Source organism: Magnolia sinica, chromosome 1, assembly GCF_029962835.1.
Source record: "Magnolia sinica isolate HGM2019 chromosome 1, MsV1, whole genome shotgun sequence".
Taxonomy (NCBI): domain Eukaryota; kingdom Viridiplantae; phylum Streptophyta; class Magnoliopsida; order Magnoliales; family Magnoliaceae; genus Magnolia; species Magnolia sinica.
The window spans coordinates 37,370,029-37,396,598 of NC_080573.1; the positions used below are offsets into that span (position 1 = coordinate 37,370,029).

The 26,570-nt window shown below is 36.7% G+C and overlaps 1 long non-coding RNA gene across 3 annotated transcripts; it reads left to right on the forward strand.

Moving 5' to 3' along the window:
- Window positions 1-18,999: 18,999 nt before the first annotated feature.
- Window positions 19,000-23,672, forward strand: LOC131246006 (uncharacterized). Of its 3 annotated transcripts, none has more exons than XR_009171093.1 (6): window positions 19,000-19,634; window positions 19,825-19,895; window positions 20,056-20,259; window positions 20,735-20,841; window positions 21,395-21,544; window positions 23,313-23,672. It is a non-coding gene; the product is annotated as an uncharacterized LOC131246006 (long non-coding RNA). The 3 variants fall into 3 exon arrangements; XR_009171086.1 differs by having other exon boundaries at window positions 19,000-19,432; window positions 19,487-19,634; window positions 20,056-20,841; XR_009171077.1 differs by having other exon boundaries at window positions 20,056-20,841.
- Window positions 23,673-26,570: the final 2,898 nt, after the last annotated feature.

The window sequence follows — 26,570 nt, forward strand, 5'->3', positions numbered from 1 at the left end:
GGTTATATACCCATGTGATTTGTCATGGCGTATCTCAATACCGATGATAAAAGATGCATCACCAAAATCATTCATCTCAAATCATTGAGATAGGAATTTCTTAGTATCACATATCATTCTAGTGCCACTACTAGCTAACAAGATGTCATCAACATACAAAACTAATATGATAAACTTGGTCCCACTAATCTTGACGTGGATGCACTCATCTATATAGTTCTCTACAAAACTGTATGAGGAAATTACATCATGAAACTTTAGGTACCATTGTCATGATGCCTATTTTAACCCATGGATAGATTTTCTGAGTTTGTAAACCATGTGTTTTGAGCCATCGGTTACAAAATCTTTTGGTTGCAACATACATACATACATACATACATACATACATACATACATATATATATATACATATATATACATATATATATATCCATCTGAACCAACTCAAGATCCACATGAGTTGCAAGAGCCATTATGATCCTGAATGAATATTTCTTAGATACTGATGAGAAAGTACTCTTCTTCGAATCAATGAATTCATGTTAGTTGAAACCCTTTGCAACAAGTTTGACTTTTTATATTTTGATCTTACCCTTGGAGTCCCGTTTGATTTTAAACATCCATTTACAACCAACTGGCTTTATTCCTTGAGATGATTCAATAAGATCTCAAACTTTATTGTCCTTGATGGTTTCAATTCATCCTTCATGACATCAATCCATTAAGAATAATTAACACTTTGTTTGCCATATGTAAAGGATTTTGGATTATTTTTCACCTTTGTATCAAATTCTTTCTCTTGCAAGTACACAATGTAATTGTTTGGAATAACATGCATCTTCTCTCCATGTAATCTTCTTAATGGCTCATCTTCTTGAGTTTGATTTTAATTTCCTTCTTCAGTGGGTTATATATGAGGTTCAACGTAGTGATCTATAGTGATTACATGCTCAACTAGATGATTAATACTCCTATAGTCCAAAATAACCGTAATAAGGGTCACAGTTCATTCTTCCTTGAATACAAAAATCTCTAATGTTCACACTCCCACTATTTTCGGTATCCTCAATGAATATGGCATTCCCAATCTCAATAATCCCAATGGAATGGGAAGGACAATAGAATCAAAAATCTTTTTAACATTTTCAAGTATTCTATAAAGAAACTTATAATTCTATGATTGATCTTTCTTTTATGCGGGTTATACACTTTAGCCTCTTTAGGACATCCTTAAATGTGGAGGTATTTGAGACTTTATTTTCTTTAATTCTATAACTCAAAAGGAGTTTTTCTTATATCCTTCTTACGAACCCTGCTAAGGATATGAACTATTGTTTTAATTGCATCACCCTACAAAGATTATCACAGTATCGAATGGCTAATCATGCTACGTACCATCTCCATTAGAGTGAAATTTCACATTTCAACTACACCATTCTACTATAGATTTTTAAGAATGGTGTATTGGGCAATAATGCCACAATCTTATATGTATCAGGCAAAGAGTCCTGGATTACAACTTGATTCGTCATATCTGTCATAGTATTCACCACAATGGTTAGACCCAATGACTTTAATCTTCGTATCGAGTTGATATTCAAATTCGGCTTTATTTATTTTAAAAATATTTAAGGCATTTGATTTTTCATTTATAAGATATATATGATTGGACAACCCCAAGTGCAGGGCTAGGATGTAGTAATAACTCTGTGAGACCGAGGCCATACCCATAGGGACTTTGATTGTGCGATTTGTAGAACACTTTATAATTAGAAGTAGAACTACTTCTAAAATCTGATTAAAGAGTAATGTTGTAATTGAGAAGGAATACAATTAAAACACTTGAGCATTAAGGATCCACTTATAGTCATCCTTAATGTTAATTAACTTGATCCAATCATATAACTCAACTGGAATTTAAGTCATATCCTATCCAGCAGGATAATGGAGCAGTTAAATCATCGTGCATAAACCCAAATAAATTTGAACTTCAATTGAATTAATTTCCATATAAAGTACCAAAGTGTTGATCGCAGAGAATTCAAATAATTTATCATGCCCGTAGTCTATGATAGATCAATAGATTTTACAAATCAATCCCTTGTAAAATAGATAAGAAATTACTCTTAACTTTCCTAAGCATCCAATGTGCCTAGAGCTGATAATGGATCAAAGTAAACTAGAAATAAATTTTTATTCAAAGCAAATATCGATGAATTGTTCAACAATTATCCCAATAACATGAATCAAAGTAAACTAAAATATTAAAAATAACTACAAGCTTCACCTCTTAGCCCTAGCTAAGAGATTAGCCAATCAAAGACATGATTGAACTAAAACTTAAAAAAAAAAAAAAAAAAAAAAAAAAAAAAAAAAAAAAAAACATATAAACTGATTAGAGCGAAATGATTAGAGGAGGACTTCGCGGAGGCTCCACAACTCCTTGCTATATCCCTTCTACCATAATTCGTACTTTAAAAGCCTAAAACACCACTTTAAATAGGAAAAATCCTCACCAACTTCAATTTATGCACTTTTATTATGCTTCCAATGTAACCGAGTGTGAGCTTCAGTCACACCGAATTTACCTTCAGTCGCACCAAATTATCTTTTCAGTTACAGTCGAATTTCTTTAATTTGTATCTGAAGTCTCTGTCTCCCTCAGGTCATACCAAACCTGTCTTCGATAGCACCGAACCTAGCTTTGATTACATCGAGTATTGAGCCAAATTATCTCTGAAAATCACAATTTGTTGCTGGATTGTTCTGGCATGTTCGGTCGAATCGAACTAACCTTAGGTTGCGCCGAACACTCTATTATTTTTATTGTCAAACTTTGTAATTTCACCAGTCTTTTCATCTTTACTTGGTCATTTTTTAGCATTAAATCTTCTTTTTAATCATTCTTTTCATCTTTCCTCTCCAAATCACCTCGCATAGGAAAACATATGTAATTGGATCAATTAAGGGCATTTATGCTTATAAAACCAATACGTAATAAGGGAGAAATGTATAATATTTCACGCTCAACAATATGTACCCAAAACAATATTAGTTATCAATAAAAGAGATAAAATATTTGTGTTCACTCCAAGATACAATAGGGAATGGATCACAAATGTCTGTGTGTATTACTTCTAAGAGTCCTAAACTTCTAGTTGCACATTCCTTCCGTATTCTAGTATATTTACCCTTAATACAATCGGTACATACTTTATAGTCGGAGAAATCTAAAGAATGAAGAATTCCTTCTCGTAGAAGCCTTTTCAATCTCTCACGAGAGATATGGCCTAATCACCTGTGCCACACTTAACATGAAGAAATTTGATAGTCCAATCTTCACTTACATCCTACTTTATTTTTAGGAAGAGCATTTACATTATAGATGTATGAGGTATTCAAGTCCAATTGGTATAAGTTGTTCACCATATAACAGTGCTAATAATACTCGAATCAAATTAAATACTTAAATTTGTATTCTTAAATTTAAACAAATAACCATATACTAATCGTTCAACATCAGTTGGTGGTTAATTCTACAGAAAATTATGTGCAGAAGTACAGATGTGAATAGTTATACCAGAATCTATCTACCAAGAATCTATTGACAGATCAATCAAATTAGATTCAAAATAGACCAAGATAGAATTATTACCCTTATTCACAAGTCACTACTAGTACATTATGCCATCTTTCTTTTAATGGCCCAGCTTCTTGCAAAATATGCAGTTATCATTTTTATCCTGCTTATTGCTCGATCCATTCCCAGGTTGATTATTAGCTAAAGAACCTGAGGATCCCTTTTAGAATCATGTTTTCTTTTCCTTTTTCCATTTACGTCTATGTACTGAGGTTAAAAGATTAACATTTTATACCTTACCTAGTGTTTTGAGCATTTCCTCCTGTTGGACACATTGAAACATCATTTTTTCCAACGTCTATTTATCATTTAGTGTATATAATTCACTAGGAACGTATTGTATTCAAGAGGTAAATTGTTTGTAGTCAAGTGAACTAATTGGTCATCCTTTATTTTCAGGCCTAAAGAGTGGATATTATATACTACTTTGATCTACTTTACAATGTATTTATGAATGTTTCCTTTTCCGTCATAGGATGAGCATGTTTGTTGGTTTAGTAAGAAACTCACTTCGGTGTTATTCGATTTCTTGAATCATTTTTTTTTTTTCATTTCGGTTAAGAAAATTATTTGTATTAAGCATGACCCCTTGTTATCTAAGAAATCAAATGCTTTATAATTTTGAGACACATACTGTAGGATCTGGACCATGCCTCGCAATATTAACCTCTGACTCAGTACTGTTATCAGATGGTTTTGGAGGTTCTAATTTTTTCAAAGCAAAGTCCAACTGTGAACATCCCAAGATTATCTCTATGGATTCTTTTCATTGGAGATAATTGGACCCAGTTAAAGCAGGAACATGATGCGTTTGAGTTGGAATGAAAACTGTTACAAAATATACTCACATTATTAAAAACATTACTTTAAACAATTCATGAAAAAAATTGAATATCAGGCAAAATCAATATACATTCAATTGATTGGGGCCTTCAATAGAAGTGTCTAGGATGAATATAGGCCAAACCAATCAATCTTGGTAAGAATCAGTCACATCATTATCACTTCTCCTATAGGAGGTACAAGTGACTCTCCTGAACATGAGACTATTGATGAAAATCATGTAAATTTGAGACACTAAACACCTATGGGTGAGATTAGTCTCTTAGCCTTACATCATCAACATCGTTTACTCCACACCATTCATGTCCATGCCAAATGGTGATTATCTGTGTTTTCATCACCATCCTGTATTGAACGTGAACGCAACTACATGTAATCCTGCTACCGTATCTAGATATCACAAGTTTGAATTTATTAAAATCTTCACCAGTTAATGTCACTGTGGTGGCTAACACAACTGCATCCAGTCCCTCGAATTTAGACTTGGGATGGCAATTATAATCCTACCCTTAATAGATTATCTTTAAAAAATAGTCTAGTTTTGCCCAGAAGGTGATTAGCATTGACCGATGAAAGACAAGAATTATCCATAAAATGAAACAGATAGTTAAGTTTCACTTTCCATTCCAACAGTTCGTGATAGCACATAAAAATGGGTAATGAGCCCAAAATTGGGCCTAATCAAAACTTTTTCCATATGATCTATATACATTCATAAGCATTCAAAATCTAGGCATAAAATTCACAAGATGAGATGTCTAGATAGAACATTTAGTATGATTTAGATGGACAGATAAATCTACATTATTATCCATATCCATTAGGGTGATTCTAGATTCCTACTCGTCCACCTAGTGAACAGTCTAAATGGTAAGCTCACAACAAACATATTAGATGGTTCAGATTTGAAAATTAATAATCATAAGTGGGCCTAAAGACAAAGCCCAATATAAGAAAATTTTATATGTGCAAAAGTGCACGAATAAGGCCAAATAGATATGAGCCCAAGGTAACCAGCCCTGACAATGTGAGCCCAGGCTAATAGTCTACACAGAGGGTCCATAAGACCAAAGGTGTTAGCACACTCATCTTGCACACTTGTTTATCAATCACGTGAATCGTTGTGTCAAGTAGGTCTGGTGAGCCCTTATAAAATGAAGATCGAAGACATAACTAGAGCAGAAGAATCAACCAACATTCAAAGGGTAATAAAGATACTCTTATTGTCGCGCCCCAAACTTGAAAATCGGGCCCACAAAATTTTCGATCACCGAATCCGGCGCTGACAGCCTCCGTAGTACTCCATTCTCGGCTCCCAGCACCCATACGCTAGATTCTGATCCTGGGATCCTACAAGGAGGATTTTTACCTCGCAAGAAGCATAACCATAAGCATAACCCACAAACAACAACAACCAGAAACATCACCACATATCCACTATAATTAAAACTTTAAGTACAATGTGCATAAAGGGAAATACAAAGATAATAATGATAGAAACTCCAGAAGCTCTGCAGCACACTCCTGTTCCTGCTCAACTATGACTTAGCGTTACCTGCATGCATCAATCATGCATAAGCCTATAGCTTAGAGGGTGGTGAAAGTGTGTGCGTAAGGTAGCAATGCAAGTATGCAATATCAGAGTAATGTGGAATATGCTAGTGAGTCCATGAATACTATCAGCCGTACTAAGGCTATGCAATGCAAGGCATGAATGTTGTCGGTCACACCAAGGCCATGCGATGCAATGCAATGCCTACATAACTAATGTCAAGTGCAAGATGCAGCTCAAGCATACCAATCCACATATCAAACTAATCCACATATCAAACTAGCTCATCTATGGAGCATCATATATCAGTACAGTTCTCTCTGGATAATCACCAGGGTCTAGTACACTCCAAACCAGATTGCCGCTACATCACGCACAATAAGGTGAGTGGAAGAGACCTCACTATCCGCCTACCAATACTGAGCTCAGCTCGTCGATAGTGGACCCATTCCTCGAGCTGGTCAAACTCATCCTAGCTTTTTCCCCTCCTCTCAGGTGGGTAAGGCCACACCCCCTTCTAATCGACCACGACACAGTGGGAAGCGCGCCCTCCTGGTATTCGGAACTTAGCGCTCATTTATTCACTCAGTTTAGATGTTGGAGCAACCTCCTGGTACCATAAGGGTTTAGGAAATTCCACCCAGGGGCATCTATAACACCCCATATAGAGAAAAGATTTTCAGTATCCAATCCTGCCATCCTTACTATACCTGCAGAGACTACAACCCTGATGTCGCTAGGGCATACAATAATCATAACACACAATGCAAGAAGCATAAGTCACGCAATCCAGTCATGCATCAATCCTGCGCGTACCGTGCGCTCATGTGGGACAACTTCGCCTATCAAGGAGTCTTAATAAACAATATACCCAATGACATATGCAATGATCAGCCACATCTTATAACAAGCATGTAGATGATGTGTATGGGCATATATCATAAAGCTATACTATTGCATACTCATAGTCGACATCGATAATCGGCTTATATACAAGGCGGGGTCCATGGAAGGACAGCAGATCTTATAACATGAGGGTCAGTCCTCAATTGTGGACATACCAAATCTGATAGCATGGATCCCTCCGTCTACGGTGATGATGAATTCTTCTCGTATCAAGGTTTGACCTAGGTGGCCTACCTATAAACCTAAGGATCTAGAATGGGCTTTCTTCACTATACTATCATATGACCCACTAGATGCCCTAGGGGATCCAAATAAGTCCTGGATGGACTCTAAGATTAACATAATTCTACTAGCAACTAATGGGGGGCCAACTCATTTGGGTTAGCCCAATGCGAATGGATGGATCATGCAAATATCAATGGGGCCCCATGATTAGGGTCAACCCACTTAGAGAAGGACGAGAATAGGCCTAACATAGGCCTAAGGGAAGGTCACAATGTGGACATTTAACCATCATTGCCCATCAATGTGGACATCTAACCAACATTGCTCCTAAGGAATGACCCACATAGAGCCAAACGTATAGTAGGTCCATGGCCTCACTCAAGGGCCTAATATACATCATACTGGGCCTCACTTGTGGGCCTCACATACATTACATTTGAGCCTCACACATTGGCCTCATGCACATCACAATGGGCCATGTCCCATGGGCCGTATATACGTCATAATAGGCCACATTCATGGGCCGTATATACATCATAATGGGCCACATTCATGGGCCTCAAATACATCACAATGGGCCACATATGCATCAAGTGGGCCGCATCACATGGGCCGCACCAATAGGCCTCATATACATCAAGTGGTCCACACTAATGGGCCTCATATACATCAAGTAGGCCGCATCACATGGGCCGCACCAATGGGCCCACTGACCTAGCCGGTCCATCTACACCATTCATCTATTTTAGAAATCATTTTAGAGCATTACCCAAAGGTGAATCATATTGGAAGATCATCTGGACCTTACCACAAATAGCTGTGGAGATAATGATTTTCATTGTTTAAAATTCACAGGGGACCACCATCATGTTTATTTCCATCCAAACTGTTCATAAGGTCACAAAGGCCTGAATTAATAGGAAAAACAAATTGCATATTGATCCAGAACTTTTGTGACCCCAAAACAGTTTCAATGATGGACGTTCAATCCTCCACTGATTTTCATAGTGTGGTCCACTTGATAGGCAGATCTGCCTGATTTCTCATCTCAGGCCTTTAGACGATCTCGTAGGATGGATGGAGGGTTGAGATATAACACTTACTGCATGATCAGTCCCACAGTGCTGCTGTCAAAACAGATGGACAGTGTGGATAAAAATACATCAGGGGTGGGTCCCGCTGTTAAAGGAGCTAGACGGTGTGGATCTTCCTCACCCACATCATGCGGGACCCACAGAACTTGTTGACGTTGTATCCAACAGTTGCAAAGTTGGTTAATCCCCACCATTCAATGGACGGTTGGGATATAAACGTAGGGGAAGGTGGGTCCCACGTCCGTCAATTCGACAACATGGATGAAACACGTGCATCACGGTGGATTTCCACTGTCCAGATATCCGGACGGTGTGAATACAACCTATACATTGAGGTGGGGTCTCACCATCCACCAGATGGACGGTGTGGATAAACACATACCTCGCAATCAGCCCCACAAGTTGTCGACATCAATTCACAGCAGCCAGATGGCTGTGAGGTACACCAGCCAATCCGTTAACTACAGAAGGTGGGTCCCACATGGGGCCCACCACATATACATATATATATATATATCATATGTATTATATATATCATTTTTATTTTATCTTTTTATACAACCAGTGTCCGGGCCCTAGACGGCTTGGATGTAAATGCATACATGGAGGTGAGTCACATTGTCCAGGAGGCTGGACGGTGTGGATAAACCACGTGCATCACGGTGGCCCCACATGGGTGGGCCACACGTGCTTGGATCAAACTGCTATTTGTGATTTTCCTTCAAACAGGGCCTGTCCCAATTGGGCAACAAGGTGGCTACAACGTGGGCCCCGGTTTGGTCCACTTGGTGCTCAATATGAATAAAATACATACATCATAATTGGGCCATAAAATTAGGGAAGAGAGAGAGAGAGAGAGAGAGAGAGAGAGAGAGAGAGTCGGTATGATGAAGGGACCCCTCCACTATGGGTCCCTCTTTTCCGTGCATTATAAACATATGTCAAGTGGGTCCCATTACATGTAGGCCCACCAATCAAAATCAACAATGGAGATCCCTTCTCCACCAAAATGCAAGGTCTAGATGACCCTTTCACACTAGGAAAATAAACATCATGATGGGGTCCATGGAGAATGGCCCATTATAGGACGATCATATGAATCATAGTGGGCCATCGGCCACACCTAGGGTCCAAAGTGAGATCCGTACCATCAATCAGTAGGCCCCACTTGGCCCATCATAAAATAAATAAAATCTAAGCCTATAAAATACCCACCATTTCCACTACTTCTTCTTGGATCTATGGCAAGCTAAGCTCCTTAGCTTCTTCTTTTATGGAAGATGATGGAGATTGAAGGGCTATGATGAGAGATGAGAGGGATAGGAAGTGGGCCACACTTGGCTCTCTTCTCTTCTTAAGAATAGCTTGGACGGTTACTTCTCTTGGTGCTTGGGAGTGAAGAGAGAAATGAGAGAGAGGAGTGGTGTGATGGGATGAAAAGGGATGGGTGAGTGATGGATATACTTTACTTGAGAGTTGACTTAGGTAGGTTGCTTGCCTTGGAGAGAAAGAAAGTATGGGCTAGAGATGGGATGTGTACTTAACTTGATTGATTGATAGGATGGGTTGTAAAGATTCTCTTGGGATTTGTAAAAGTGCAGCGTTTCTTCAAGATAAACGCGAACCCACATCTCCTGGCCTTAGTATCACATCGGTGCATAAGACGCGGTATTAGGAACTACAGCGATGACGCGGTCAATAAGGTACAAGTTTCGAGTCAAACCGACTCAAATCTACGAGATGCGACTTAGGATCATGCGCAAATGCTGTCTACAGATCGCAAGTTGCTAGAATTCGACGAGGAGGATCGCGGATGTTTAAAGAATTGTACGTTCTAGAATACAGGCCTTACACTTATCCTTAAAATAAACTATACCCTTTAGATGATCTTGATCCAAATAAGAAAACATCAGTTAAAGTCATAAAAAGTTCAAAAATCCTATCTCCTTCGATTTGGCTTTAGTAGGTTCAAAGTTATTGAAAGAATTGCATGACAAGAACTTAAACAGGAAAATCTATCTCAAACTTTGGTTGGAGTAAGTGCCACTAAATGGCATCTTCAGTCGCACCGAAGAAACCTTCGGTGCCACCGAAAGAGACAAAATAGTCCAGCAAAATTAGGAGTTAATTCGGTCCCACTGATATGATATTCGATCTCACTGACTACAATTGAAGACAACCATTGGTGCCACCAAAAGTGATCAAAATCGACCAGTAACTTTAGGACTTAATTCGGTGCCCCCGAGAGTTAATTCGGTCCCACCGACGATAGTTCAGTGTGACCAAAGGATCCCTCAGTAGGACCAAACTATAGTCGTTATAGATCCATTGGGACTTTTTCTCTATAAAAGGAGCACCCAAAACTTTATGAAAATGATGGATTAATGCATCCTAGAGTCCTTAGTGCATCCCAAGCTTACCCTAGCCATCCTAGACTCTATCTATATGAGATTCATGTTCTTTTCATTGTGATTCATCATCTTAATGAGCATTCAAAGCTCTTATTAATGAAGAACACAAGCCTTCACTAGAGTATTGAGACAAAATCTATTGGTATATTCTTAGTCTCTATCATACTCTAGTGCATCCATCAGTTGAATCCCCTAAGTAATCTACTTTTCATCAAGTTATAGGAGATTTAACCCACTCTCATTCCCTTGTTTACCCAAAAAGAAATATCATATACAAGGAAATCAATCGAGAAGTTGAAACATCAGATCAACCACAACAGCGTGGTCGGGGGAGCATCAGGGAACTGATTAAAGCTCAACAAAGCAGAGATCAAACAACCTACAAGCTACATTAAGAAGGGCTCATCCACTTATAAAGTAAGTACAAGAGTCTAAAGAGTTTGAAACCTATTCCTTGTGTAGGATTTGGTTTCAGAGTTTGTTCGCAAATTCGCTAAAACCTTTTATAGGCCTCTAACGGGATAATACGTATAGTGTCCTTGTGTAAGACTCAATACCTTATATAAGTATGTGTGATAGCCTTGTGTAGGCTTGATCGAGTGCTTGGTGTAGGCATGTGTTATTGCCTTGTGTAGAAATGTATGATTGCCTTGTGTAGGCATGATTGATTGCCTCGTGTAGGCTATACCTTGTGTAGGTTGTAAAGGTTTGAGGTAAACCTGATTTAAAACCTGTCATAGTGAAATGTAGTACACTCTAAGAGAAAGTGTGTCCACTGGGAGTAGAGTAGGTATTTAGGCGAACCACTATACAAGCTTATGTTTGGAATTGTCATTTGTGCATTTACTTAATTCATTCTTATATAACTAGATATGTATGCATAATAAGATCAATGCTTAGGATTGATAAGTAGCATATTCCATTCACCATGTTTACCATGCTATAGACTAGTCAATGATTGATATATCTTTAGAAGTCTATAAGATTGGATCCTCTATTGGCTTGGAAGCCTATAGAGTTTAATTGCTTTTGCAAGAAGGATTTTTATATTGACATATTTATTAAAAAGTCCTATTCACCCCCCTCTAGGACCTTAGTCATACATTCATACTTCAGTATCAGCGGTCTAAACCGTAATTTCAAAAGGGCCCATAAACATGGCCCAACACATAATTTGAAGTGGGATCAGGCTCCCTTGATACACCTGCAGATAGGGCCTACAACCAAATAAAAAAGGGGTTGTGAAGGGCCCATTAAAAAAACTAGTAATAATGTAAACCCCAAAATCCAACACCCAAGTACAAGAACTCATATCCTAAATTTGAGGGTGTTAGCTAAATAATGATCGAATGCCTCATAATCATACTTTTTTTCAATCTAACTTCCAAATTCGTATGGTATTCATTATACAAAAATAAAATAAAGCAAACATTATAAATAGAGTTTTAATCATCCCATGAATCAACTAAACGTGTCCACTCAGCAAGAGACTTGTTACAAAGATACCTCGTTTCAACACTTGAGGTATTGGTATCGATCCCTAGTGGGGGTGGCTAATAGTGCATGTACTGACAGTGGGTGTGTACTAACAAGTTAACTTTTTAAAAAAAGAAAAAAGAAAAAGAAAAAAAGAGAGAGACTTGTTACAAAATGAAATAATCCCTTAATTTTCTAAATTCTACTATAATACAAATGTAACTATTGGTTATGTTCTAAAAATGCCACTTCACGCCTGTACGACAAATCATTCACAGAGTTCTCATGTTGTTCTTCATATGAATCGGTGTCTTTTAGACATACATCATCTATTATTATATTTTATGTACATTAAAAGGGTGAGTGGCCAGCTCAATGAAAACTCTCCCCTAAGATCCATCATCACAGTCTAGTATAGTTTATAAATAGTGACAAAGCAAATACAATATCCACTTTATAATGGAAATCTTGGTTAATACATAAATTCATGAATGCACATCCAACTGGGAGTGTGAGCAAAACCTATGATATGATAACTTCACATCACTAAAAACATACATTGACATCATCTGGTAAGTTCATACAATGACCCGATATCACAAGGAACATACATCGACATCATGACCCGACATCCCATTTGACATACATCGGCATCCAAAAAGTGTTATGAATGCATGATTAGCCAATCCTTTATTTAGTCCAGTTTATAAAATAACTAATTATGAAAACCCTTTATGTTTAGTGACCTTCTGAATCACTGTACCATGGACGATAAAGTAATCATTATAAGATCAAGTCTATTCTTGGACACAACATAACGGCTCATCACCCGTACCACTTGGGGTACCACAACATGTCACAAATGGACACAATAAGGACTTGTCACCCGTACCACTTAAGGCATTATATAAGTAACAAAGTAACATCAAAAGCATAAACCATTATGGTTTAAGTCGATAAATTATATAGGCCAACTAAGTTTTAAGGTATAATCCAATGAGGTGTGTTCTCAACAAAACAATATGTGGTCTTTCATGAATAATGTTCCATACCTATTGCACATAGATGAATAATAAGCATAGCTTAATTCAAGGTAAATTCTAAATATTTCATGAATAAAAATACATTAAGATTCATAACAACATGTAAAAGCACATCAAAGCATATAATCTAATCATGTTATATAAAAAGATAAACTAAGATTAACGCATTCTACAAAACTATAACTATTCTATGAATTTTAGCTGAAAGCTTGAAAGGACATTCTCAATTCTTAAGTTGAATCACCTTATAATGTTATTAGAATCATGTGTTCGCTCTTTAAAATCAATCTCTACCCTAATTTACATATTTTGTATGGTTATGGTTAAAACTAAGTTCTACTCAATGTATCAACTCGACGTATCTCCAAATTAACTACAAAATTCATAAAAACTCTAATTCTATTGGAATGGAAGTGATGTCAGGATACTTACCCGTAAGTCACTTTTCCCCAACTCATCCCTTGAATCAATGACTTGATTTCGATCCTTCTCTCTTTTCTTTCTTCCTCTTTCTTATTCTCTTTCTTCTCCATTCCTTTCTTTTCTTGTTCTTTCTTCTTCTCTTTATCTAGTCTAGTAATGGATGTTCTGACTTAGTAAACACTACGCCAAAACTGCGAAAAAAGGACGGTCCAAAATCATCTCAAATGACCAAAAAGGACGGTCATGGACCGTCGCAAGGGCCGTCAAATTTTGACGTGTCATATTACTTAAAGGACGGTCAAAAATCGTCATTCTTATTGATGAAAAAAGGACAGTCGTGGACCATCCTTAAAAAGGACGGTCGTGGACAATTTCTTATGAGCTTTCAAAGGATAGCCATCGACAGTCCTTATTAAGGACAGTCATGGACCGTCCTTAAAAAGGATTGTTATAGACAATCTCTAATGAGCCTTCAAAGGACGGTCATGGACCGTCCTTAAAAAGGACTGTCATGGACCGTCTCTTATCGCCATTTAAAGGACGGCTATGGACTATCCTTTAAAAGGACGATCATGGACCATCCTTAAAAAGGACTGTCATAGACCGTCTCTTATGTGCCTTCAAAGGACGGCCACAAACCGTCCTTAAAAAGGACTGTCATGGACCATCCCTTATGAGCCTTCAAAGCACATTTTCAAATTTGAGAGGATCAATATACACCTGTTACAATATATTTCATCGTATTCTTCTTGATATACACCTGTTATATAATATATTTCATCATATTCACATTCATATCCATCTAAACCCAAACTACGTAAATTCAACATAAACTACATTCATCCAAACATAAACTACATCGATCCAAACACAAACAATCTTATCTACATTACATTCATCCACGCATAAATACATATAAGTTCAACATCATAAATAAAAAAAGAAAAAAATCAGCAACAATTTTCTGTCTTTCATCTGAAAAAAAAATATTAAACTAACAAAACATTATAATTCAGAATCATGAAGAATTGCATAAACTTCTTCCAAAAAAGTGAGCACTTTTTTAAAATAAAACTGATGCAAGCAAATAATGCAAAAAAAGTGTTTCAATTCAAGTTAATAGAAACAACAACAAAAATTAAAGCTTTGTAAAAAGAGGCGTGTTAAAAGGGATAGGTTTCGGTTTTAGGTTTAGGTTTAGGTTAAGGTTTAGGTTATAAGCTACAGGTTTAGGGAATTGAGAATAGGTTAAGGTTTAGATTTAAAAAATCTGGTTCGGGTTCAGGATCGAGTTTAGGTTTGGGTTTTCAAGTTTAGGTTTAGCTTTAGGTTAGGGAGTTGAGATTAGGATTAGGTGTAGGTTTAGGTTTAGGGATTTGAGAATACATTAGGTTTTAGGTTTAGGTTTAGGTTATATGTTATATAGGTTTAGGTTTAGGTTTAGGTTTAGGTTATAAGCTATAGGTTTAGGGAATTGAGAATATGTTAAGGTTGAGGTTTAGGAAATCGGGTTCGGGTTCGAGATCGGGTTTAGGTTTTCAAGTTTAGGTTTAGGTTAGGGAGTTGAGATTAGGATTAGGTGTAGGTTTAGGTTTAGGGATTCGAGAATAAATTTAGTTATAGGTTTAGGTTTAGGTTTAGGTTTAGGCTTAGGTTTAGGTTATAAGATATAGGTTTAGGGAATTGAGAATAGGTTAAGGTTTAGGTTTAGGAAATCGGGTTTGGGTTCAAGATCTGGTTTGGGTTTGGGTTTTCAAGTTTAGGTTTAGGTTTAGGTTAGGGAGTTGAGATTAGGATTAGGTGTAGGTTTAGGTTTAGGGATTTGAGAATACATTAAGATTTTAGGTTTAGGTTTAGGTTATTGGTTATAGGTTTAGGTTTAGGTTTAAGGTTTAGGTTATAAGCTATAGGTTTAGGGAATTGAGAATAGGTTAAGGTTTAGGTTTAAGAAATCGGGTTCGGGTTCGTGATCGGGTTTAGGTTTGGGTTTTCAAGTTTAGGTTTAGGTTTAGGTTAGGGAGTTGAGATTAGGATTAGGTGTAGGTTTAGGTTTAGGGATTTGAGAATACATTTAGGTTTTAGGTTTAGGTTTAGGGATTTGAGAATACATTTAGGTTTTAGGTTTAGGTTTAGGTTATAGGTTATACGTTTAGGTTTAGGTTTAGGTTAAGGTTTAGGTTTAGGTTTAGGTTATAAGCTATAGGTTTAGGGAATTGAGAATAGGTTAATGTTTAGGTTTAGGAAATCGGGTTCGGGTTCGGGATCGGGTTTAGGTTTGGGTTTTCAAGTTTAGATTTAGGTTTAGGTTAGGGAGTTGAGATTAGGATTAGATGTAGGTTTAGGTTTAGGGATTTGAGAATACATTTAGGTTTTAGGTTTAGGTTTAGGTTTAGGTTTAGGTTAAGGTTTAGGTTTAGGTTTATGGTTTAGGTTATAAGCTATAGGTTTAGAGAATTGAGAATAGGTTAATGTTTAGGTTTAGGAAATTGGGTTCGGGTTTAGGTTTGGATTTTCAAGTTTAAGTTTAGGTTTAGGTTAGGGTGTTAAGATTAGGATTGGGTGTAGGTTTAGGTTTAGGGATTTGAGAATACATTTAGGTTTTAAGTTTAGGGTTTTGAGATTGCTCCTAGGTTTTTAAGTAATATTGAGTTAGTGATTTTAATAGTTTTAGGTCTTGTAGTTTGTATAGAAAGTGGTTCAAGCCAAATCCAACGATTGTTTAGTTTAGTATTTAACTAAATTCTGCCCTAATTACGAGAGAATAAGGTCCTAGGGTAGTTCTATGCCCTCTTTAGCACTTTTAGTTAGTATATTATTTTAATTACTTTTCTAGTAGTTCTTCACCAAGTCTACTTTATCTTCATCAAATTTTATTAGATTTCGTGTTCTAGAAAAATTTTAAAAATTCTAGAAGTATCGATGTTCCACTTCTTCTGGATAGTTTGGATTGATCCATCGGAGCATGTGGAAATAAGAAATTAAAGGATCGAGTTGCTTTGGTCAGCGGGTTATACAATAGAAGATTTTTGGTTTGTTATCGCATGAAGCCGAGAAACACAGGGAGAAAAGATGTCATTCCTGATCTTCAATAACATACAAGGTTAAAGTCTTGGGCTCCAGGGAAGAGGGGTAGAAATTGAAATTTGGACGGTCTTGATATATCGCATGGACCTCTTGTCATAATGAATGAAGAAGAAGGAAAAGATGTCACGGTCGTTGTCATGCGATCAAAAGGGTTGCAACCAAACTTCTCGAGTGGGTCCCACGATTTAACAGTCTAGATTTGATGAAAATATGTTGAAGATAATTTTCAATTTTGATCATTGTAGCATCATATTAGTTAGATTTAATGAAAGATAGCGATGTTGGTCCTTGTGGTTATCTCGGTGGCTTGATCGAAGAGTCGAGTATTTAGTGATGAATGGTCAAGATGGAAGATCAGAAGCTTTGTTGCTATGAAATTAGTTTTTGAATTTGGATGAGAGGAGGAGAAGGATTTTTCTTCCGAATTCGGTGGAGAGGAGGACAAGGATTCAACATTTCATGACAATGCATGTAACACGTTAGCAGTGCCTGTTTTGGTTCAAGTACATACGTGTGAATGATTGGGATTTATGGCTAAATGTTGACCAGAGGCTATGATCTTAAATGGTCAGTGTAACATATGGTTTAGATCATTGAAGATACGATTTCGGTTGGCTTTTTTATCAGATGCTTGAAAAATGACTGATTTCAAAATAAACGGTTGAATGATCTTAGCAATGCGAAACAAGTAATTCATGGGATTCTTTGAAGCATCAAGTTGTAGATGCATGGTTAGTCTTTTAGATTGACTAACAAATTATGATTTATCATATGGAGGTGAACGATATAGGGTACATACAAAAGTATTGAATCCTTTTTTAGATTTTAAAATTACAGATTCTTCCTTAACAATCTAAAGGCTTTATAACTTGGCTCAAACGTGGCCGATATAAAAAGCAAATTGATAGATTTGTTAGGTTTACCTACGGATCACAATGATGGTCTCTATTTAATTTTTAGGTGGGTCATCTAGCTGATATGATGAGAAATCTGATGTATAGTTGATCATATGAATTTGACCATTTTCCTTTGTCACTTGAAAATAGCTCTTCAGGCATGCACTCCAGTTATAGATTCTAGCTGTGCTTGACATGTACTAGGCCTGGTAATGGTCCAGGTTGGGTCCGAGCCAAGGGGTTTGGCCAAGCTTGACCCATTTAATATGCCAGTCAACTCCTAATTTCACCCACTTAAAATTTCTAGAGCCCAAACTCAGCTCAACCCAATCGACTCAAATTTGTACAATTCTAGAAGGTTTTTAATGGTGGTTGTCCACATAACAACTGTTTCCTGTGGGGATGCACACCTGAATTTTGGATTGGTAGGCAGCCCAAATTCAACAAACAAGTATCCATTAATTTTCTTTCTGTTCCAACTCTCTAGTTTCATGTGGCCCACCTCAGTTTTAGATGTGCTTGATTTTTAAAGATCTGTCCTATTTTTCTCTTGAAAAACTGATGAATGGAGGGAAAATCAAAGCAAAAATAAAGAACAAATCAAAGCAAAAATAAAGAACAGATCAAAAGCTGCAACAACTCAAATTCATGAAATAGGAAAGAAAATCAAGCAAACGAACATTGCCCAACTAAAACTAGATCAGATTCTAAAACTAAACTACGACTCGAAATCATTGGGTTAAAAACAAATCATGATTGTACAAAGTACCTGAATATGAATATTCAGTCACAAGAGGGGAGAAAAACAGGTGAGAAGGTTTGAAAAAAAAATTGAATTCAAGAAACAAACAAAGACCCAGTTGAAAGCAGAAGAGATATTTGAAATTTGACATCTTGTTTAAGAACAGAACATTAAAAAAAGAAAAAGAAAAGAAAAGAAATTCATGCTCTTGAAGATTAAAGACGAAAATCATATAACTATGGAAAGAAAGAAAATGTAGTTGATGGTTAATTTGGAATTTTATAATGATTGAGAGTATCAAGTCTATTATTATATCTCTAATAAATAGTTTACAGAAAATGTTGCTGAAACTTGCTCCAGTAAAAAAGAAAAATAAAAAAGCTGATATTTGTGGATATGCATATCATAATCTGGTTTTCTAATTGTTCAAGAGGGCCCATAATTTAGTTATACTGAAAATTTGTAGTCCACCATACCATGTGCAAATTCTCCCCTATAGAAGGTTAGGAAGATAAATACACCAATCTTCCACATTCAACTAAAAAACAGGCCCAAATTTAGTGGGGATAGGATCTTCCAATCTGGGAGATTTTTGAGGCATGATGTGCTCAAAAAGCTGGCTGGCTCGGTGTGGAAAAGCTGGCCGGTTCCCATTCTCTGCTCCAATCTAAATGCTAGGCAATTGGTTCTATTGCAATGTTTAATCAATCCCGACTTGTGTGGACTTGTACACGAGCCCTTGTGTCTGTCAGTATTCATTAACTAAGAATATCCTACCAAGAGTACAAGGATTTGGGTGGACCGTACACAAGCCTCTTATGTATGTCATTATCATTGACTAAGAGCATCCCACTAGTGGTTTTGGAGTGCAAAAATCTGGGTGGCTCCCATTCTCTACTCCAACCTAAATATAAGGCAGATTCTTTCTCAGTGATATATGTGTTCAGTGACTAAAGTCTTCTTTTAATTAGTAACCACTTCATTAGAACTGTGGCAAGATTTTTTGTGTAAGCTAGTCTTGCATCTGGGTCTCCTTATTGTAAAGAAACCAAGGATTTTCAGCTGCTGCTGCTGCCGCCCATGGGATTGAAGTTGTAGTGGATTTTAAGTCAGTCGAACATCCAATTGAACCTCTAGACACTGATTAGCCAGTCAGATGTCCATTGCCCGAACCTTCAATTCTAAATGTAAGCACAAACCCAACTACTGATTCTCTATTCTGCTGTAACTATATATGAGAAAGGAGGGTTCCCTGGTATTTTTCTGAACAATGGTTCTGCTTTTGCAGTTTCACAGGTACTTGCTCATGTTTACTTCTTTTTTTTCTTTTTTTCTTTTTTTTTTCTTTTCTTTTTTTTTTTTTTTTTTTTTTTGCGATTTTGTCATATTTACATTTTCTTAACAATGAGTTTGTGTTGTATCACGCTTCCTTTTTTCACATTAATAAATGTGGACAGCATGATGTTGGTGATTCTCGAATAAACAGGAACATAATGGACTCATTATCCAACATTGGAGAGTTTGTTAAAGTTACCCAGTTCGGTGGTCAAAGATCAGGTTTGTTGGTCTTCACCTACTTGTTTGTCTACTGTCAAGCGGACATTCATTATGAGGAGCTAATATTTTTCTGTGAATGTTAAATTCTGTAAATTATTAGTCTCAACTCTCAACGGCAGACATTCAGCCACCTTATCTTTATGTTCTTTCTGACGTACAGTTACATGCTCTGAGATCTAAACTATTGCATCCTACTTCCATGATTGGATGACGTGTATCAACTTGATTGGTGCCTCCATATTACCGGGTAGAAGGAATATGGCCGATGCTTGGGAAAGGTATTTTTGGACAGGTGTATGTGGGGCATCAAATTTTTGCTGCTCATGGTGGCCTAGATAGGATTACTGGCCCTGTTGCTATAGAGGTTTGAAAAATTCTTAAATTTTTTTATTGTTTGGTAGAGCTGTGTATTCGATTTTCCTTCTTAATGGACATTGCATTACTCCAATCAAATGATTCTACTAATTTGATCAATAGTCATTAAAATGAATGATCCAGTCAATGGCCTACAAAATTGGTCCATGACTAACTGATTTTCACCAACCATCCTATGGACTACACGTTTGATTTCATGGGCTATTTTATTGATTGTGGAGCTCAAGATCACTTTGTCAGTGGAATTGACTGATTCAGGAATTGTGGAATTTACTTTTTTCCTTGTTTGACACCATGCATTTGGACCATCTAATTGCCTAATTTGTTAATTGGGTAAAGGGTTGTTGCTCAAATGTCTCAACAACACACTTCATGAATTGGGTGGTATTAAATCTACCGAATTCATGAATTACCTGTTGGTGCAAAACTTCTTGCAGGCTTCATTTTTTCTTCTTTCTTTACAGTGAGCTTTGAATATTGGTCTTTCATATTCATATGCATTGGGCTTCAATCAATGCAGGGGTATTACCCAATGGTTAAACAGCTATCGAACTTTGAGGTTCTCAATCAGGTTACCATCACTTGCTGTCCTCTATCATCATTGTTATGAATGTTTTTCTTTGAACAAGAGAAAAGTATCATTGGAGATTTTCAATGGTATTTTGGTATGGCTACCATCATCCTGTTTGTTCCTTCTAACTGAAATTATTATATCAGCAATCTCCTGAGAAAACCATTTCTAAATTTGAATTTCTTAAGAAGAAATTTTATATTGAAAGAAGCTTAGATGAGTTTTTTAATTGGAATGAGCAAGGAATAGGAGGAGAGAGATTTTAAGATGAATTAGTCTTCTTATATATATATATATCAGTCTTCTTATATATATATAACTCAAGGTTTTCTATTAGCCTTTTTCACCAGTGAGGAAATAGCTGAATTTATCGTATGTAACATGCATGCAAGTAATGTGTGCTTACAAGTGCCCCACACATGCCAACGTGGGACACGTGTGTGAATCCAGGTGACTCATTAAGCATGTCTAATGAACAGCTCAGATAATGCATCCATGCTGGCACCACAGTCACTTGTAACCATTGCATCTCTTCTTGACTATCTTCTTGCAGGCCATAAACTTAAATGTTATGATTGTCCCATCAAGGAGATTTTCAATGCTTGGTCCATCTATTATGGGTCCAACAGACTGATGGTGGGCCCCACTTGTAGATAGCCTTGGTTGAAACACATGAAGAAAATGAGGTGTACTCTGAACCTTGGTATGATATCTTCTTTTTTGTCTATGTTCATCCACTGAGCACAATGTTGGGATGGAATTTAATGAACTACATTCAATTGTTTGACTTGTGTTGGAGTAAAATATCACAAAGTAAAATACACGTTGACACAGTTTTTGTATTTTGAAACTTATGATCTAAGGTTTTGTCCTTATGCTAAACCTTATCACATGCTGGAAAGGGTACTCATGCAGCTGTGATATGTGTATGGTATCCTGATATAAAAGAGATAATAAGGCATTGGTGTCTGTCCATATCTGGCAGTTGTTTCTTTTAGTAAAAGACTTGGGGTTCAATTTCAAATATCGAGGTGGCTGAGTCAATGAAAACTCACTGATTTGATAAAGAATGAGTTTGTGGCTTGGTATGGGGCCCAGTAAAACGATGCCATGGCAGCTTGTGAGTCAGTTAATGAGCCTTTTGAACATTGTTAGGAACATGTCACTTATTATATTTCAATTTCTAATTGTCAAAGGGTTTATTTGAAATATAATATCCAATGTAGTGGGCTTCCCAATAACTATTAGTTTACCTGCTTTTTACTTGAGTCTATGCAGATTGCTAGCTGAGTAGTTGGCAAAAGTAAATCTAGTTCATATGAGTAGCAATTAGAGTCTGGCATTTTTTTTATCAGCTTGTATAATCCTGGATCATGCATGTAATTTCTGCAACGAGCAATCAGGGAAGCCTTCAAACCTTCCTATTTGGCCTTTGCTTGGTTATCCTTTTCCTTGTGTTGCTTTGTTTGATGAAATTCCTAAAACAAATGTGTGTAATTGTATTATCCATTGAGCAATAAGCATGTCATGTGCTTGATGAAATTCCTGAAATTTCTTTTCACTTTTGACTAAATATCCCTAAAATTATTTCAAAATTACAATTCAGCAGTTCAATATTTTCAGAACTTATTTTTCAGTTTATCAAATGGCACCTCAGCCATAAAGAGGGATTAAGGACGTGAAATCTGTATGCATAAATTCCATTTCTGCCCACATGCCATTAAAATGTGAAGTTTGGTTAGCCACGGATTCACAACAATGTTGGCTTATACTATTCTTAAGGGATTATAAATACCTTGTCAAAGATCCTTGAAGTTGACTTATTTTTCCTTCTGTTGCTTCCAACTTCTTGGGTTTCTCTTCACTTGCATGTTGTGCTTCAGCAAATTTACTCTTGAAATCATCAGCTCTCTGTTTCTGACTGTAACAACCTCTATGGAGGCATAAGGTGATGATCAACGTTACAAAGTAAAGATGCCACTAGTCCCATACAACCATGTCAGTAAAATCATTACTTGCTGAAAAAGGCATCTTTGATAAAGAAAACACATAGTAGGACCCAAGGAAAAAGTTTGAGAACCTGAAATCAACTCAAAATGCATTTTTGGCTATTTTCCATACCATGTACATGTGTTCAGTTTTTCCTTATCACTTGAGAATTACATGAATTTGGAATAACATCCGCTCCTTTTATATGGACGTTTCAGGTCAAGTACTACAGTTTAGTGCCACACAACTGGGAAGTTGGTTGCATTTCTGCTTCTTCAAGTTGTTCCTCTTCTAAATCATAGATCAGAAGACATACAAAAATCTACATTTGAAATTCAAGATGATTGTTTAAGAGTTGAGAAATAGATGTTATTTCAATGTTTTTTTATTTATCAGAGCATGACCTCAATGTGCCTAGGATTTTGTTAATTAACATTCTATTTCTCTTCAAGATGAGCGAACTACCAGTTCTTATGTTTCAGTGTGAGCCCCCACAAGATGTAAAAGCTTATATCCATCGATCTGGCTGCACAGGGAGAGCTGGTAATAGAGTTTGATATCCATCGATCTGGTAAGGACTGGTTGCACATTTACTACATGAGTTCTCTTATATTAGGCAATAGTGTGAGCCCCCACGAGATGTAAAACCTAAAGAAGCATTTGTTGATGAGTTTTCTTATACTAGGCAATGAAGAGTGGTAGACAGATTTTTAATGCAGTTTCTAGAGCTTAAAATCATATACTTTCTAATTTGAAAACTTGCAGTGATTTGTTCTTAAGTTTGTATTGTACTTTCAAGTGTGTCCAAGGTATCTTATTTTTAAGCTTAACAATGAGTCTTTTGTTTATTTTGTGATGGTACAGAGATCAACTCACTAGAGATGATATCAAGGTATTTGCTACGGTTTTACGAAAACCGGAGCAGGATTTCCTAATGTGAATAGTTCGTATGAGTGCATTTCATCGCAAGTAGCCTTTGGCCTGTTGTCTCGTAGTGTTACCTACGACATTTTTCGTAGGTAAAAGGTTCATTCACAATATTTTACCTACAAATCATTTCGTAGGTAAATGTTTCATCAACAGTTTTTACCAACGTCAAATTTCGTAGGTAAAAGTCTTAACACATTTTGTACCTACGAACCATTCCGTAGGTAAAAGTCTTAACATTGTTTCCACATTTAGTACCACTTATTACCTACGAAAATTTTCAGTTTTTACCTACGAAAACTTTCGTAGGTAAAAGTGTTGCCAACCAAATGACATTTTTCGTTGGTAAAAACCTTTAGCCACGGTCTTTTACCAATGAAATTACAGATGAAATGCTTCATAGGTAAAACTCTTTGCCTACGAATTAATATCATTTACCTACGAATTTATTCGTAGGAAAAAGTGAAATTTCTTGTAGTGACCACAAGCCAAATTTTCAGAATTGGCCTGACCGAGTTCAGATCTTAGATGGTCCACGTCATTTTTTAGGACCTAGATCCAATTGGGTCTAGGTCTTTGAACCTTGGTTTCAAGTGTGTTCGGATTGGGTCTGGATCAAATAAGGCATTTACATGGTCAAGACCACCTGATGGATGGATTAGATTGAGCACATGACTGGTGTGCAAACGGGCTCTCTTAGATATACGTGGCTTAACAAACTTCATTCATCCAAAACTTTTACACTCTCAACCAATCTTAGTCCAGACCAATCTAACCCCAACCTGATTTTAACCAGTTCCAAAAATGGGATGGTGGATTTGATCCAACCAAACTAGGCCCAATTTCTACTGCTTGACCCAACTACCCAATCTCAGATGGGTCCAACATAGGCCCTGGACCAATTAAAATTGGGTCCAGAATAAGTTTTCATTGAGCGAAGCCTTTGATAACAACCCCAATTCTAGTTGACTTTCTTTTAGTTTTTAAACCATGTCCATCATCTTTTTAGACGGGCTAGATGACTTTCTACCATCATCTTTTTAGACAGGCTAGATGACTTTCCTTGTGTTTTTAAACCATGTCCATCATCTTTTTAGACGGGCTAGAGGACTTTCTTTGAGTTTTTAAACCATGTCCATCATCATTTTAGATGGACTAGATGACTTACTACCATCTTGGAAGGGTTCAGATTGCTATCCATGTACTTTTGAATGGTCCAAATTGCTAACCACCTAATGTTGACTGGTCCAAATTATTGTCCATTGTCTTGGAATGGTCGAGATCAATGCACACATACTTTTTGAACCATCCAAATCACTATATATCCACAGTTAATACTTGGGGTATTTTTTATTTTTTTTTTCATTTTAAAACATAAGCTAACTCTTGTTACTTGGATTTGACTGAACTTTTAAAAAATGTGGATGATAATATCTAAAGAAACTCTATTTTTAGGTGGTTTATCAAATTAAATCTAAAATATGGGTTGCATTTCATAAAAATCCTAATATTTATCAACAAAAAAACAATGGTTTGAATCAAATCTAGACCAATCCTTTTATCAATATATGCAAAAAGATATGACCACGTCTTAGAGATATTTTCATTGTTTTCAGAAATAAGCTAACAGCCGCCACTTGGATTTGATAGAAAGTGGTCAAATAAATAGTCCTCTCAAAATATGAGTTGTGACTAGGGGTGCACACGCTTCGGTTTAGTCCAGTTCTGAGGTGAAACTGGAACCGAACCGAACCGTTCCTTATGGTTATAGGATTTTCAGAACCGGAACCGGACCGTTAGCACCCTAGAACCGAACCAGAACTGAACTGTGAAAACCAGTTCGGTTTCGGATCGGTTTCACGGTTCTAGGCTTTTTATAATCTAGCCCAATTGCATGTTCTATTTTATAATTTAGCCCACTTGGATTTGATAGAAAGTGGTCAAATAAATAGTCCTCTCAAAATATGAGTTGTGATTAGGGGTGCACACAGATCGGGTTGGTCTAGTTCTGGCCGAACCGTTCCTTACGATTATAGGATTTTCGGAACTGGAACCAGACCGTTAGCACCCTAGAACTGAACCGGAAACGGACTGTGAAAACCGGTTTGGTTCCAGATCAGTTCCATGGTTCTTGGCTTTTTATAATCCAGCCCAATTGCATGTTCTATTTGATAATTTAGCCAATGTTCATTCATGTTGTGATCCATTTGATGAATGGTTTAGATATTGCATATGGCGTGAAAAAATACATTTATGAAAACAATCAAAGGGTGCATTGTAAACCATAAATCATGAGTCAAATATACAACTAATATATATTGTAAACTCACGGTTCCAAGTTCGGTTCCACGGTTCGGTTCCACAATTCAGATTCATGGTTCGGATCGGTCTACATACCCCCAAACCGGAACCGAACCGAACTAAACGGTTCTTTAATTTTTGGAACTAGAACCAGAACCAGTGCACTTTAGAACTGGACCGTTTAGTCAGTTCCGGTCCGGTTCCATGGTTCTACCGGTTCGATGTGCACCCCTATTTGTGACGTCTAAAGAAATCCGTTCGAGTAATTCTATCCAATTAAGCCATTAAAAAGAAAAAAAAAACCACATTGCATTTCATTAAAATCCCTAAATATTACTTATGAATTGGGATAGAATTATGATGACATCATTTGGAAACAGGGCAAGATTGACTTCTGCTTCAGTTTTTAAAAACATCACTTCAGTTCAAACATATCAAAAGCCAATCTCCCATTTTGAAATCATAGAAAATCAAGTGATGAGCTTCTTTCAGTACCATCTGCAAAAATAACC